Source organism: Saimiri boliviensis, chromosome 13 (genome assembly GCF_048565385.1).
Source record: "Saimiri boliviensis isolate mSaiBol1 chromosome 13, mSaiBol1.pri, whole genome shotgun sequence".
Taxonomy (NCBI): Eukaryota; Metazoa; Chordata; class Mammalia; order Primates; family Cebidae; genus Saimiri; species Saimiri boliviensis.
Window position 1 is genome coordinate 78,733,209 of NC_133461.1, and position 10,649 is coordinate 78,743,857.

The 10,649-nt window shown below is 51.3% G+C and overlaps 1 long non-coding RNA gene across 1 annotated transcript in view; it reads left to right on the plus strand.

Annotated features, from left to right (window-relative positions):
• Window positions 1-9,975, plus strand: part of LOC141580833 (uncharacterized) — a 193,524-nt gene extending 183,549 nt beyond the window's left edge. The window contains exons 3-4 of the long non-coding RNA XR_012513203.1: window positions 7,944-8,144; window positions 9,731-9,975. This is a non-coding gene — a long non-coding RNA (uncharacterized LOC141580833). The remainder of the gene's footprint in view (window positions 1-7,943; window positions 8,145-9,730) is intronic.
• The last annotated feature ends 674 nt before the right edge of the window (window positions 9,976-10,649 follow it).

The window sequence follows — 10,649 nt, forward strand, 5'->3', positions numbered from 1 at the left end:
TTTTTTAAAAAATTGCTGTTTTTTTTTTTTTTTTTTTTTTTTTTTTTTTGTAGAAACACAGTCTCCTTATGCTGCCCAGGCTGGTCTCAAACTTCTGGTCTCAAATGATCCTCCCACCTTGGCCTCCATAGGTGCTGTGAGCCACCATGTCAGCTGTCACACTGCACTCTTCAGCATGAAACACAACACTGTTTCCTATTGCCTCTCTCCATCCATTCTTTGGTTCCCTGAACTGTCCCATATCTTTACTGCTAAACATGGGGTTTAGAGGGCTGATCTCCAAGGTTCTTAGCAGTTGTAATGATCTAGGGTTCTCTGCTTGCCTTGTCTCCTCATCTGGACTATAAACTCCTCAAGAGCAGGGACGGTATCTTTTCCATGTACCGAATCCCTGACTATTCTAGCCCCGAGTGGGTGTTCCATAGAACTTTTGTGGATTGAGTCTTTTTACCACAGGAAGTGGAAGGAGTGGGGAGCAGCGGCTTAGACGCTTTAGACGCCTGGTCTCATAGTCCGGCCTGCAGAGACGCTGGTCTGCAGCTGGTGGAGGGGGTAAGAATCGCCATACAACTCTCGGTGTGCTCTGCTCCCAGAAATCTACACCGAGCACTCTGCCCAACGGGGGAGAGGACTCACTCACGGGGCAGGCAGCTCCCTGCAGCATGCCCCTTTGTAGCCTGCTAGAAAAAGCCCTCACTTTGGTCCAGACCTTGGTTTGTCTACTTCCCATGAGACTTGAGCGGGTCACTTGATCTGAGTCTTGTGTGCTCCCTTCTAAAATGGCAATTCCCAAACCAGTAGCGCCCTGTAGAAGGGTGGCGTGGGAAGAGGAAGATGAGATGACATGAGGACATGTTCCGCGCATTGTGAAAGCAACAGCAGCCGAGGAGATACGAAGTGCAGTTATAACATCTCGGCATGAAACGGAGAAACGGAAAACACAAGAAGAGAAGACCATGGCTCCTCTCTCCCCTCTCTCGTGATTGGACAAAAAAACCACTCCCCCCGCCTTTGGATATTATGCTGTGGAGCCTCCCATCTCCTCCAATTTTAAAAAAACATAGAAAAGAAAGTCACGTGAGAGGGAACATCCTGGTATATTCCGAAAGTTGACTCTGGGAGGAGAGGAAAACATGAGCAAACAAAGGCTGTCACTCACTGGCAAGCTGCTTCCTCTGGGGAATAATCTCTGTGAAGAAAAATTAAAGATCTCAGCATTGCCCTGAGCAGGCCCCCCGCTATGCCAGTAGAGTGGCAGCCTCTGACAGGGGGCCTTCCTGCTCCTTCTTGGGGTTTTGCCAGCTCCAAGGGGGCCATCTTGTTGGGTAAGAGTCTGCCCACTGCCCCCTGAGTGGGCACTGTGTCCCTGGCCTTCAATGTCCTAGCTGTGCCTGGCAGTGTCAGAATTTGTGTCCTGGGCCAAGAGTAGACTCCTAGCTGCCCTGAGCCCTCTGACACGCTCACGCCTCCCTCCTCCTTATCCTGTTCCAACTTCCTCTCTCTTCCCACATCCATCTGCCTTGCCATGTCAACTTTCACCCCGTGACTCAGAAGTTAGAGGGCGCCTCGAAGCTGGCAACTGGGGCTCCAGCCTTCCAGAAACCTGTTTGTGTGCAAACAAAGGACGCCCCCTCCACACACACACACCATCTCGACTTTCCAAGATGACGATTGAGTTTTTCCCCTGTTCTGCTTGATAGTTCTGCCAAAGCAAGAAAAATCCTCGTTGAAGTCTAGCAGGAAATCCAATAAAAATTCTTCAAAAGACGGGCTTGACATTGAAAAACAGCAAAATTATAAAATAGGCCTTAGAAAAGAGAGAGGAGAGTTATTATATCTGGCACCAAGCAAAAGCCCCGAGACCCCGTCCAAATGAGCCATCACAGATTGAAAGTGTTTAGCTTCCCGTTGATTAAATATGGAGGAGGACCCAGGGCCTGCCAAGCCTCGGGGATCCAAAGTTTGTTTTCAGTCGGAATGTGTTTTCAGTCAATGGAAAAAATGGTCGGCCCGGGCTGGGCTATGTAACCGAGAAGCCTCAGGTTTAGAGTGAGTAATGGCTGTGAAGCAGAAAACCATGAGAGCTGTTAATCATTCCTCCCAGGCCTCTGTAATTTAACTCAGTGACTCCTTCGGCTTGGAAAGAGCTCCCCACCCTCTTCCTCCTCCCTCCTGGGTTCATTTTGCTCAAGGGGGAGTAGATGAGTCCTTCTGCTTGGGGTCTCTGTATTTCAGTTCTTAAAGCGCCTCACCGCCAGACCCTCTCCCCATCATGGCCCCATCGTCCCTGCCCTGAACATCCTGGGATGTGGGGACGGACAGTAGAGACGCAGTTGCAACTCTGGGGTTCTTTCAGGGAAGATCTCTTTGTCCTGTGAACTTCCTGGAATTGAGGCCCGAAAAAAATCTCTTCCTTCATCATTGCCTTTCCAGGGGAAGGTGTTTCTCACAGATGTTTATGGACATTCTTTAATGGGGTTATCTCATTCTATCCTTGCAGTGTTCTTTTATCCTGGGCTTTCATCTGTCCCTCCTCATTCCCTTACCATGAAGAGCATAAAAAGTGTGGTTTCTCATGTCATCGAAGCCCCCATCAGCAAGGTTTAAGAGTGAGAGAAAGAGAGAGAGAGGGGAGAAGGAGGAGGAAGGAAGAGAAAAAGAGAACGTAGGGCTTGTGGGGCTGGGCTGGAACTCAGAAGGAGGTCCACAGAGAGAAGAGTAGAAAGAGAGAGAGAGAGAGGAAGAAAAAGAGTTACATCTGGAGAGAGAGAGAGAGATTAGAGAGAGAGAGAGAGTTGGTGGAGAGGGTGAGCATGGCCGTGGGGCTGGAACTCTGCTGTAGGCCAAACCTTTCCCCTCAAATGCAAACACCATTCTACTTTCCTGCTTCCCCCAGCCACTTACCCGCTCTGATAATGGGCTGTTTTACCCACTGGAAGTGGCTGCCCGGGAATGAGGAGCTGGTGTGTTTCTGATTCTCTCCCCTGTCTTCCCCCAGGCACAGGTACCAGGTGCCTTCCGTGGCTCTATTGGTTTCATTGGCTTCAGAGCTCTCTGCAGTCACCTCTCCAGATAACTGCTATTCACAGGTCACGTTTCACGGAAATCTGTTTAAGATCACAGGGGACAGGCCCAGCGGAGCGGGCTCACGGTCTGCTGTTCATTTCAAAATGGCGGGCAGCCTCAGCCTCAGCTGAACTTCCAAGTCCAGAGGGCTCCATCCTTTTCAGCTGGACACCAACATTTGGTTCCAAGAAGTCACGTGAACCAAATATTTATTGAGGACTAGGCAAATAAATGGAAGAAATGCGTAAAGAAGTGGCTTTAAAATTATGACATATGGAATGCTCAGTGGTTTAGTGGAAACAGATTTTTTTTTTTTTTTTTTTTGTAAAGAGAGCAAATCAGGCCTTGGGCAGCTTGGCTGTAAGGGACATGAACCCTGTCCGTGGATACCTGGAATGGCCAGGGACGCTGAGAAATGAAAAAGACAGCTCCACAGTGCTGGCTTGTCCCAGAGAACGAGTGAGAGAAGCTTTGGGCAAGGAGAACGTTAAATAAAAAGCTGTTGGTAGCATGGTGTGTGTGTGTGTGTGTGTGAGTGTGTGTGGTGTGTGTGCGTGCGTGCATGTATGCAAAAGGAAGACACGTGGCATGCTCCTGTTTTGGGTGAAGGAAGATCAAGGAGGTTAGTATGAGAGGAAGAAGAAGGACAGAATGGAGTCAAAGTGAGTCCTCACTGACAACCGCCTGCCTTTCCATTATTACAACAGCCTCCTCCTCTCTTCCTCCATCTCCATCCCTCTGCATTCACTTCCTCCTCCATCTCCTTCCCTCCTCCTTTTCCTCCTCCTCCTATTCTTTCTCCTTCTCTTCCTCCTCCATCTCTTCCTCCTCTTCCTCCTCCATCTCCTCTTCATCTATCTCCTCCTCCTCTTCCTCCTCCATCTCCTCTTCTTCTTCCCCCATCTCTTCCTCCTCTTCCTCCTCCCTTTCCTCCTCCTCCTCCTTCTCTTCCTCCTCCTCCGCCTCGGCCTCCACCTCCTGTTTACTATGGCTATCATTTATTGATTACGATGTGCCCTCCTTGTGCCCAAAGCTTTGTGTGTTATCTAAGTTAAACCTTTCAGTGATTCTGTGGGCTATACCTTACGTCTCTTCTTCACAATAAGGAATCTGAGGTTCAGAGATGGGAGAAGCACAGAGTTGGTAAATGTGCCCAAAAGTTGGGATTGGAACCCAGATCTATCAGGCATTATGCCCTGAGCCACATAAAGACAGGCTGGTGAAGGCTGCTGTAGGCCGTGATCCCAGGACCCAGACCTTTGGAGAGACCCCGGTAGGGCACACATCAAAGATCCCACTTCACACGTGGAGGAAAACCAGCAGCCCCATAGGGTGGGGGGTCTGCATTTCAAACAGCTCTGTAGGCTGCCGGCGAGTGCCTCATGGGCAGCAGGGGACGGGGCTGGAAGGGTCAGTGACAGGTCACTGTCATCATCAATCACCCACAGCCTTTGGTCTGTGGGGTGTGGGGAATGGGAAGGGGCGGGGCTGAGCACCAAGCAGAACAGGTGGAGCGACAGAATTAGTGTAAGAGGTTCTGCTGGGGGCAGGAGATGGCAAGGGGCATTTCGGGTTTTAAGGGGAATCTTCATGGCTCCGGGAATCTCCTGATGGGAGACGGTGCTGTCCCTAAGTTCTGTAACTGTGCTGATGGCTGACATTCCGACCCCAAGCTAGCTCATTCCAGTGCTGAGCCATCCCTAGCATAAGGGTTCTTATAGAACTGTCCATCCGGTTTTGAATGTCTCCTTCACTTGCATCACCACAGTTCTGGATGGTACTAAGAAGTACATCATTATTATTTTATATCTATGTATATATTTTAGAGACAGGGTCCCGTTCTCCCCCCCTTGGCCTCCTGAGTACCTGAACTACAGGTGCATGCTAGCATGCCTGGCTAGCTAATTGGAACTTTTTTTTTTTTTTTGGTTAGAGATGAGGTTTCACTATGTTGATCAGGCTGGTCTGATCTTGAACTCCTGGGCTCAAGCAATCTTCCTGCCTTGGCCTCCCAAAGTGCTGAGGTTACAGGTGTGAGCCACCAAGCCTGGCCTGAAATACATTTTTATATTGAACATGGAGAAACTTATAGTCCAGTTGGGAAATAGATATGCATGAAACGTAACACACGTATAGATGGACACACATGCACATTGCGTGCCAGGCACTGTTTTAGGTCATTGGATATGACAGAGGTCATCCTAACAGTGACAGGCTGAGCTAAGAACTCCTGTGATGCCCTTTTCATAAGAAGAAATGAGGTACCAGGGAATCAGTAGCTCACCCCAGGCCATGTGGCTAGTGAGTGGTGGGGCCACGATTCAACCCCAGGCTGCCAGGCACTGTGGGCAGCTCTGAACCAATGCACCCCACTGCCTGTGGGCTGTGTAGAGAAGGAGGGAGCTGAGGAGCTGAAGGGAGCAAGAAGGGCTCAGCCACAGGGCCTGCAGGAGGTCAGGAGGAGGGCAGGGAGACAGCTAGGGAGGAAGTTTTCAGGCAAGGGGAGGGTGTGGGGTGATCTGAGCAGGGCCTCCCGGAGCAGCAGGTCGGGACCAGACTGAGCCTGGGACTTGCTGGGAACAGCTAGTGAGTCAGATTAGGGAGGGAAGTGGTTCTGGGGGCAGTTAGAGCACAGGCCGGTGGCAGGCTGTGGGTGGGCAGGTCTTGGATGCCAGGGAAATAATTTGGTGTGCACCTCCTGAGGAGGTGACTTCCGGGGGGATTTCAAGCCTAGAGCTGGCCAGGCATAAAGAGCAAGCCCTAAGAGGCCTGGATTCCAGGCCTGGCTCTGCCCTGAGGCGTCTCACTCCTGGTCACCCAGCTCATTCCTGGCTCTGGATTCCAGCTATCTCATTTTTAAAATAAAGTGCTTCAACTGGGTAATCTCCGATGGCTACAAGGTTCTGTGGTAGGAACAGAAGAGTTTTAAAGAGGGTTGAAGGTGGAAGAGCCTTGGGGTCAGAGAAGGTAGAACTATAGGGATCTTGGAGACCTTCTGCCCAGTCTGTTTTGCAAGTGGGGAAACTGAGGCACAGAAAGGGTGAGTGATTTTCCCAAGCCACACAGCTCATGATTAGCAGAGCCCCTGAGCCTTTAGGTCTACTATACCTGCCAATGGCTCCCCGTCCACTGCAGGGAGGAGCTGTGGGGACCTTTGCTGGAGCCGGGATGGAAGAGGCAGGGCAAGGAGGCACGCCTGGAGGTACCACCGGCTTCATTCTTGACTCCTTCATCAGCACCAGCTGGGAAATGGTCCCTCACAGATGCAGGTCAACAGTGGCAGCTCAGAGCCACTAATCTCAGGGCTGCAGTCTCTGCCACAGCAAGCCCTTGCTTTTGGGGGCTTGCTCTTAAATGCTCACCTGCAGAATCACCAGGGCAGCCCCTGCTCAGGGCTGGGAGCTGAGACCATTATGTTCTGAGAGCCATCCGAAGGGGAAATCAAAGTCTGAGGTGGGACCCAAGTCTGTGGCCAGTGTAGGTGATCCTGGGGGCCGGGACTCCCCTCTTTGGCTTGCTGGGCCCAGAGCCCTGTCCTCACACCTCCTGTGGCCCATGAGAAGGGGCAGGTATGGTGGCCTGAGCTCCAGGGCTGGCTGGAGCTGGTCAGGCTGACTGCTGGCCCGAACTCTGACTTGTGAGCAAACCTCTCTCCCAGATTCTTCTCAGTGCCCACGTCAAAGGTGTCTGGTAAAAGTGAACAGGTCTCCCTGCCTCCAGGAGATCAGAGGGACTACTGGAGCTTACTGGGGTCAGGGAGAGGTTGCTGAAACCTGTTGATGGGGCAGTCCCTGGAGCTGACCCTGGTCTAGGGCCCTGTCTGACTCTCTGGTCTCATCCAGGACCCAGGACTCTTTCCAGGGTGGGCGGCCTGAGTCCCTGTCTGTCTGAAGGCCCCTTACACAGTGTCCTGGTGGCCAATGTCTTCCAGCTCCGGGTCCAAGTGTGGGATGTGGGGAGAAGGGGTGTGGCAGGGAGGGAGCTGGATGGCTCTGCTGATGAGATGCTAGGTGGAATCTGGGCCCGGCCAGGCATGGCCAGGTGTGACCCTAGTCCCTGACCCCTGGTGGCTCAGAGGGGGAGGAGGTGAGGGCTGGGGGCTGGGAAGAGGCTGTTGGCTAACATTTAGCAGGACCTTTGAAGATGTAAATTCTTCCCCAGCTCCTGCTGGGATTGATGGGGTCAGAGTTCACAGGCATGGTTGCCTTTTTCTCTTAGTGGGCTGGAAATCTCGTAGACAGATGGGTTAGGGTCCCCTGTAATCAGACCTTCCCCAGAGGCGAAGGGCTCACGGGAAATGCTATTTCTGATGCTCTCTGGAATCAGATTCAGTGACTTAGAGGGCTGATGGAAGTTGTTTTTTCCTAAATGCTGGAATTTCTCCTGGGTGTGTGTTGGGTTTGTGCGTTGGGTGTGTGTGTTGGGTGTGTGTTGGGTGTGTGTGTTGGGTTTGTGTGTTGGGTGTGTGTGTTGGGTGTGTGTGTTGGGTGTGTGTTGGGTGTGTGTTGGGTGTGTGTGTTGGGTGTGTGTGTTGGGTGTGTGTGTTGGGTGTGTGCTGGGTGTGTGTGTTGGGTGTGTGTATTGGGTGTGTGTTGGGTGTGTGTGTTGGGTGTGTGTTGGGTTCGTGTGTTGGGTGTGTGTTGGGTTCGTGTGTTGGGTATGTGTTGGGTGTGTGTGTTGGGTTTGTGTTGGGTTTGTGTTGGGTGTGTGTTGGGTGTGTGTGTTGAGTGTGTGTTGTATGTGTTGGGTGTGTGTTGGGTGTGTGTGTTGGGTGTGCTAGTGTTTAGCCCCATGAAAATCAACCACTGGACCATCTGGGAGAGAAGCTCTACCTCTTTCTCCCGCCTGACTTGTACTTTTTATTTTACAAATGCTAGATTGCTTGAGGCTTCCTGTTTCGCTGTGCCTGGTCCTGGTTCCTGCTGGGTGCCCCTCCTGGGCTATTTCCTCTGCAGCAGCCCCACCCATCTTCTCAGCTTGGATAACTTCTGTTCACCTTTCTGCATCGCCTCCTCCACGAAGCCTTCTTGGAATGGCTCTGTTCCCCTAAGACATTCAACAGTTCCTTCAGTCAACTAGTATGTACTACGTACCAGGCCCTGTTCTATTTGGAATGTATCTGTGCATAAAACACACCTAAATCCTTCCTTCAGGGCACTGCATATTACAGGGTAATTATAGCTTTGGATGAATTAACAAATTTAATGTGTAGCGCATCCCTTCAGAGGAGGTCAATTTTTTTTTTGAGACGGAGCCTTGCTTTGTCACCAGGCTGGAGTGCAGTGGCGCGATCTTTGCTCACTGCAACCTCCGCCTCCCGGGTTCAAGCTATTCTTCTGCCTCAGCCTCCTGAGTAGCTGGGACTACAGGCAACTGGCACCACACCTAACTAATTTTTGTATTTTTAGTAGAGACAGGGTTTCACCGTACTGGCCAGGCTGGTCTTGAACTCTTGACCTTGTGATCCACCTGGCACGGCCTCCCAAAGTGCTGGGATTACAGGTGTGAGCCACCGCGCCCGGCTGGGAGGTCAACTATTTTATTATTATTATTTTTTGAGACAGGGTCTCACTCTGTCACACAGCTTAGAGAGCAGCAGTACAGTCATGGCTCACTGCAGCCTCGACCTCCTGGGCTCAAGGGATCCTCCCATCTCAGCCTCCGAGGGAGCTGGGACTATGGGTGTGCCCCACCAAGCCCAGCTAATAGGTCAATTATTATCCACATTTCCCATAGGAGATTACACAGCAGATAAGGTCAAGTGTATAAAAGTGTACCAGGTCCCCTTCTGCATGTTAAATTAACTTAAATCAAATTCTTCAATTAAATTATTCAATTAAATTTAATGTAATCCTTACTACAGCTTGATGAGATAGCTGTTACTTTCCTCATTTTACAGATGAGGAAACCAAGACTGAGAGGGGTTAGGTAACTGATCCTAGGTCACCTAGTCAGGAAGTAGCAAGACCTAGGGATGATTCTAAGCTAGTGCCGGCCCCTGTGGTCCCCATAAGAATGTTACTCTGTGCCAAAGCATTTCCTCTCTCCAAAAGATCTGCTTATCTCCTCCATTATCCTGGGAGCTCCCCCAGGGCAGTGATCTCGACTTATTTATCCATATCCTTTGAACTCCCATTGTTGTGTTGAGCACTTAATTGGCATCTGACAAATACTTGTCTGTGGATTGATGGACAGCTGAAATTGGGAGGAGATGAGAATAAAGCTGCTGATATTTATTGCTTGGATTGTGCTGGGCTGTGCATTGGTCCTGGCTGGACATGACCTCTTTTAGTCCTTACAATAGATGAATTAGCCATTGAGAGGTTGGCTAAAGATGGGATTTGAATCACGGGTTTCTCACTCCAAAAATCCATACTCCGTGGCTGTGTCTGTGCCACAGGAGGCTGATCGGTGGAAAGGTGGCCACTCTGGAGGCTTCTGATCCTAAGCCTCCTGGGCTTTCTGTTTTGGTTCCCATAGGGACTGACAGGAGTGGAGGGGGTGGGCCTTTTGTGTTGGGAGTGACATTTACAATACCCAAAGGGGTCTGGGGAAGTTGGGGGTCGGGTCTCAAGATTATCCCACCGGTTCAGATGTGGGAAGGAATGAAAGGGCGGCAATTGGGCACATTACATTTTTCTGATGGTTGCTGAATCTGCAACAGTCTGTTCCAGGGAAGCAACTGGATTCAGACTGAACTGGTCGACACTGCACCAGTTCCGCAGAGAAGGAAGAGGATGACGATGAACCAGACTGCAGCCTCCCGGCCTGGAGCAGAGATGGGAGAGTTCCTGCTCTAGGTATGTTTAGTGCCTTTGTCTGGCGTCTGTTTCATTCCCCCTTTCTCAGTTAGGAAGGAAGAACAAAGTAGAGTCTTCTGACTCATCTACCCATGGGGCTTAGGAGACTAAGGGCCACTGTGTGTGTGTTTGAGGGGGCGAGGGGATGCGTGACAAGGGCCTGTCTGTGGTTGCACAGCACAGCAGAGCACCGAGCACTGGAGTCCACGTCCTGGGCTCTCACCATCGGCCGTCGGGGCACGTGGACTTCAGGTGCCCTCCAGCCTCCCCCAACAGCCACCCACACCCCTTTTGGTTAATCCCCTATTTTGCTTGACTAAGAGTCAAAAGACAGGAGGATGGCACCCAAACGAACGAAGCTCACTTAAATCACTGGCACGGTAATTTGAGAGATGAGTTGGCGAGCACCCACTGCGGGAATGTAGCAAAGACAGCGGGAAATAACAGCCTTGAGTGGCTGTGGTGAGCAGGCGGCCTCATGTCACCCAAGGGGACAGCCCCAACCCCAGCTCCGAAACTCAAATTGGAAGTTGGTGTGCAGACGGGTGACATTTCTCTCCTGGTCGGTCTCTCCCTCCAAAGCAGGACAGATGTCTCAGCAGCGGGGCCTCGGGCAGAACCAATAGCCCTCTTGGTGGCTGCTAAGGGAGCTAACTGCTGAGGAGGAGACGGCTGGAAGCCTGCCTTAGGGTTCCCTCCCATCAGCCCACCCAGGTAAGGGCTCCAGCAGATGCTTTTGTTTGTCGAGCTCATTCACCTGTTGAGGGAACACAGAGGAAACAA